The 6029-nt window shown below is 48.5% G+C and overlaps 1 protein-coding gene across 2 annotated transcripts in view; it reads right to left on the bottom strand.

The window, feature by feature from the left end:
- The window catches only part of CRMP1 (collapsin response mediator protein 1), a 72612-nt gene that overhangs the window by 61376 nt on the left and 5207 nt on the right, over positions 1–6029 (bottom strand). The window lies entirely within an intron of this gene.

Below are 6029 nucleotides of genomic sequence, written 5' to 3'. Positions count from 1 at the left end.
TGAGTGCTGTGAAGTGTGTAAACCTGGTGATTCACAGACCTGTACCCCTGGGGATAAAAATATATGTTTATCAAAAATAAAAAATTAAAAAAAAAATAAAAATAAATAAATAAATTAATTAATTAATTAAAAAAAATAAAAAAATAAAAAATTTAGCAGCACATCTGCAGAGGACTTTTTTAATAGACCACTCTGCTCACAGCACATGGGCTAAGAATCGCTGGTAGCTAGACTATCTCACATTTCCTATCTTCTACCAGTGCTTCTTGTAATGGGTTCTTAATCTCCATATCTGGCCCTTGGCTCTCACCCTGTACGCCTTCACCAATCTGGATTTCCAATGGCCCACTGAGACCCCTCGGCTTAGTGTTCATTTCCAACTTAATTCAACCTAAGAAACAGTGCAGGCCTTTTCTTCCAAACTCATCCTTTATACTCCCTGACCCTCTCATCATTAGCTCTAGTAACTGTTTATTAGCATCCCTTATGTGCCACAACTTTCCTTTTCTTTCTCTTTTTAAAATGTTCTTTTTTTTATTCTTACCGTGTTATGTTAGTCACCATACAGTACATCATCATTAGTTTTTATGTAGTGTTTCACGATTCCTTGTTAGCATATAACACCCAATGCTCCATGCAATCCTTGCCCTCCTTAATCCTCATATCTCCTTAAGGAAGCTTATCATGAGACTTCTCTCCATTGACTAGACCCATGTTTCTGACTAGGACCCATAATTGAGCACAATTTCTTAGAAGCATATCAGGTTGCTTCCAGTCTCCTTCTCTCCCACTTTGGCTCCTTCAGCCCAAGTCCCAAAGTGAGATGATTTTTCACCAGCATCCAGTGGCAAAGCTACAGCCAATCCAAGGCCCTCACAGAGCATCAGCCAGAATTAAATGTGTGTTTCCGAAAACCAGTTGTGGCAGTTGTTTGCTATGGAACAAGACTGACTAATATACCTTTCCAAATTATGAATAATAGCAACTAACCTAGAGAGGATACACCACATATGGGCATTAGTCTAGGCATCTGACACATAGCAAGTCATTTAATTCTCAGGAAAAAACCCTGTGGAGTATTACTATCTCCCTTTCACAAATGAGAAAATTGGTGCATAGACAGAATAAGACACTTGCCCAAATTACATAGGGAGTCGGTGGAACAGTTAGACTCCAAATCCAAATTGTCTGGTTTCAGAACTCACACTCCTTCATGCTGCCTTTATTATACCAGCTTCCCAGTTCACAAATGTCCAGTGGCTCCCTGTTACTCACAGAATAAAGTCAGAGTGTCCTAGACTTGGAACTGGATCATGTACCCCAACTCTAATCCAGGGGCAAGAAAAGGAATCCAGGGGCGCCCGGGTGACTCAGTCAGTTAAGCATCCAACTCTCAGTTTCAGCTCAGGTCATGATCTCAGGGTAATGAGATCAATCCCGCGTCAGGCTCCCCAATCTGTCCAGTCTGTTTGTCCCTCTCCCTCTGCTCCTCCCCCTGTGCTCTCTCTCTCTCTCAAATAAATATATAAAACCTTAAAAAAAAAAAAAAAAAAAGGAAGAAAAGAGGGAGGGACGGAAGGAAAGAGAGTGGGAGGCTGGAAGAGAAAGAAAGAAAGAAAGAAGAAAAGAAAAGGGAAGGGAAGGAATCTGAAGCCCAGGAAAAGAAAGTGACTTGCTTGAGATCAAATAACCCACCCGTATTTGAGCCAGACTTGGAACCTATATGCTATTTCCATCCCAATTGGGTACATGCTACCTGACCTCCAAAGTGTTACAGAATCCCCCCATACCTGCAGCCCTTCACACGTATTTTCTGTTCCTCACTCCCCACCCGGATCCAGCTGCCTCTAAAGCCTCACTCTCTTCTGACCATATTCCTTCTCTAGCGCAAGTCTTGTACAGGCTGTTCCACCTGCCTTGCTCACTCTTCCCTTGTCTCCACCAATCAAATTTCTCAACATCTAGCTTGTGCTGCCCCCCACATCCCAGGAAGCCACCTCCTATTGCTTTCACCAACACTGAGTCCTCCCCTCCCCAAGCCGCTCTAACACCTGTGCTCTGTCATCCTTAATCGCTTTTGTGTGTACTTTGCCACTTAGGCAGTAAGCTTGTTAAGGTCATGGATCATGAAATATGTATTTTTAGCTGCCCATCGCAGCGCACAGTTCCAAGAACAGAACAGAGAGGTGGTGAACACTTGCCTGCTCACCTGCCGTTCTGAGTTTTCATTTCTTCCAAGAGAGAGCCTGAGTCTGGAGAAGGGAACGATCATCTGTCAGGCACTGAAATGTGCCAGGCACACTCACATATGTCACATCACGTGAATACCACGGATTCAGTCGTGGCCAAGTTCATCACGAGAAACAGACACGTGGGGCTAAGTTGGCACGGCTAGGGTTACAGAAGAAGTCCTAACAATATCATTGCTACCCTCTCTGAAATGCTTATCAAGAATTTAATCTAAACAGAGTAATTTTTCCCCTAAGAATATGGGGGACCCCTTCTCTGGTCATGAATTAGACATAAGTGAGGGTGTTTGCGTCTCTGCCCTGGATGATAGAAGCTCCGAATGGGGATCAGATGTCCAGCTGCACGCTTCCAGTGGCCTGAAACATGGGCAGGTCTGTTCCTAGCTCTTTCTCCATCCTCGGCCCTGGTAGTCCAAGACTGCACTGTATGCATGACAAATCCCTGTGGACATCTCAAATCCTTTGTGTAAAAAAAGGGGAGGCATGTAAATAAACTGAGTATCTGAACTGAGTGGCATCCTCAGGAAGAAGTGTTTCTCATATTTGCACATCAGAGTAACTGATGAGAAGTGTTTCACGTGTTTCGCATATTTGCACATCAGAGTAACTAACTGAGTCTGATGTGAGTTTCACTTACTGATCTCTTTCTTCCCATCTTCGCTGTTTCATGGTACGCACACATGCAGACACACACAGATTTTGATCAGATAGTGATTTTCATAGCAACAGACCAGCCCTTCTAGCCCCTCTGCTTGCACCTGGATATTTCTTTCTTCCTGCACAGGCCACTGCAAGAGTTTTTACGTGCCACCGAAACTCTTTGGGTTACAGGGAGGCTATTGCTATTGCCCTATAGAACTGCTCTGAAAACCCAGTGAGAGATCACGGAGGTCATGCCGAATGCTGTTAACAGCCTGCAAACCCACAAATAATCAGTCCCCATGAATTCCTACTTTTAATAATCATAATTCTTCACCCTTGCAGTGGGCACTCTGGTCCCCCTCCCCCACCCCCAATGACGAGCAGACCTCCCCCTTCCATGGCTCTGTTGAGAGCCCAGAGCTTCTGCAGGGCCAGGAAGCCATGTGCCTTTGTTTGCTCAGAGCCACGCCCAGGATGTTCTAACACTTCACCACCGCAGTGGGCTTCAGAAACAGCTTCAGCTAAATTAATCTGTGGCTGTACCATTAATTTTTTTAAAAAGCCACACATGAAAGAGAGCTTTGTAAATATTTTAAACAATCCTTAGGGGCTGAAGCTAAGTGTTTCTGCTTTTTCCCTCCTCTCTGTGGGGCACTCTCTGATCTCAGGGAAAGGCTGAGGTGGAAATAGAAGGAAGGATGCCCGACCACAATCAACACGGGTAGAACATTGTCCTAACTCAGCCATCCCCTGTCTGGGATGTCCTTCTCCTCTTCTGCTCAAGGACCCTCACCCCATCTCTGAATGTTCCGGCTAATCTGGGACCTTATCCCGATGATTGTTAGATGACAATGCTCGGGCTCACAGGGGGCACAGAGGGACCGAACAGTGAGCAGATGGATCCTGGGACTGAGCTAAGAGCTGTATCTTTGCCCTTTTCAACCCCCAGGTCCCTCTATGAGCCACATACATCCAGGATTTGTCCTCCCTGCATAGAGCGGCCACACTGGGAAGCAGAGGTTTGTACAGAGCTGACTTTCCTTCATTTTCATCCACACACCACACTCAGTTGCCTCTGGGTCTCCCTCCACTCAGGTACAAGCCCCCGTCCTCCCTGTACTCCTCCCAGGACTAGGGTGGGTGTCCCTGCTGCGGTTTCCGCCGGCCTGCTGTGTGTCCCCTTAGCAGACCCCCCACGCTCGGATGCAATTTCAAGTGGAATGGTCGGTCTTTGCCAGACTCTGGGAAGGCACGGGCAAACCCATCTCATGCCTCCTTTCCCTAGCACCCAGCACAATGTCCAGCCCAGTGCAGAGCTTATTAATTTTACCAGATGAGTACTACTGTGCAAACTAAGGATGCTGCATTTGGAAAGCCACAGAGCCCTGCCACTCATTTAATGGCATTCTGGTTTCTGTCACAACGTGTACATTTATCAGCAAAAGATCCTTGGGAAGGTGAGGGTCCTACACAGGAGCGCCATCCAAGTCCTTCCTCTCTGGTTTGCTGTTCTTTAAGCCACAAGTCTTTCTGGCTGAAGTGGGTTTATGTGGACCAAATGAAAGACAAATAAAGGCTCCTCAAGGGCCTCCTTCCCAGGAACTAAATATACTTTTCAGCATCTCCTCCCCATGCACCCATGCTATCGAAGCTGCTAGAACCATGCCATCTGGTTCTCTTTGACACACAGGTTGACTACTGGCTTCGCACGAAGATGAAAGCAGAGCATCAGCCAGTAGTTCTACTGCCCTTATTCATGCCTGACACTCACTAAGTGCTTTGCCAGAGTCCTCTTGGATGCGCCTTGGTCCTGGGAAGCAGCCAGTGTGGGCCCCTGTGGGATATCAGAGCGCAGAGGCTGAGAGGTGGCAGAGTGAGGCTGAGCTCCCAGATCTGTCTGATACAAAAGCCGGGGCAGCCATCTCCACTTGGGAGGGCCACAGCAGGAGGACAGGGCAGCTGTTCAAGTCTGGAGCGCCATTCTTACACACCTGCCTCGAAGACCACTGGGCAAAACTACCTTCTTGGATACTGGGGTCCTGAGAGGGGGACAGACCTGCCACGGGCCACAACCACAATGGGCCCCAAGGCTCCAGACTCAGCAGTCACTGCCTCACCCCCGACTCCCATCACTTGCCCTGGTGCCCCTGAGGGTTCAAGAGAGGGACCTGCTCAAACAAACCCCCCTTTTCCTCCCAGCACTGCCTTGCCTGGGGCAACCACACCTCTTCCCACGACTTCTAGGCCACCAGAGTTTTATAGGACTGGCCACCCACACTTTCATATCTCAGAAGGCAGGGATAATGGGTGGATGAGAGATGGTCACTACCCTCAGGGGACACACTCTAGACAGGAAGTCACCAAAGGTCTGCTGGCAAGACCTGAAGCTGGGTCCAGGAGGGGTTTTCCGAGGAAGACTCAGCCCACAGTTGGAGAGAAGATGCAGGGGTGGGAGGATGGGGGCTCTGTCCCAACCTGCCTCTCACTTGTGCCCCAGCCAGTGCTCTAGCCTCTGGGGTGTTTAGGTAGACAATGCCTCCTTCAAAGGATTTATTGAAAAGACTCAAAATAGTATCTGTGATAGACTGGGCAGTAAATGAGAAATGTCAGCTCCCACCCCCTACCCAAAGCTGCCCACCTCCGGTAGGTGCCCTGGGGCTTCCAGAACCAGGATTCTGGATAAACGACTATGTTGTGTTTCCTGTCCTCAAACCTCAGGTATGCTGGAGGATTCTATCATACCCAGAATGCCACCTCCCAGCACCTGGCTACTCCAGCAGCTGCTACCAAAGGCCCATAGGTTTCCCCAACGCCTGTGAGCCACAGCCTTCAGGATTGGTTTGGCTCGACTGGGGTGTCACGGAGGGAATGGGGTGGAGGACAGGTCTCCCTGAAGCTGCGCCCTCAGCCCTCAGCTCCCCACCCGAGACAAAGCAGGGATCCTTTGTTTCCGGTCACACCCAGGGACAGGGGACAGCTCAACCCCCACTACTCTCCTACCCCTCAGTGTTAACCCTTCTGGGGCCACAGCTGCCAGTGCCTCCCCATTAGGTTTATTTTTAGCAGTGGTGAGGAATGGGAGGGGCTCTCCATCATGGCGCTGTCTCTAGGTCCAGGCTTCCACTCCATCAGTATGGG

Source organism: Mustela nigripes, chromosome 1 (genome assembly GCF_022355385.1).
Source record: "Mustela nigripes isolate SB6536 chromosome 1, MUSNIG.SB6536, whole genome shotgun sequence".
In the NCBI taxonomy this organism is placed as follows: Eukaryota; Metazoa; Chordata; class Mammalia; order Carnivora; family Mustelidae; genus Mustela; species Mustela nigripes.
The sequence above is the reverse complement of the archived record's forward strand: the minus strand, read 5'-3'. Positions and strand labels throughout refer to the sequence as shown.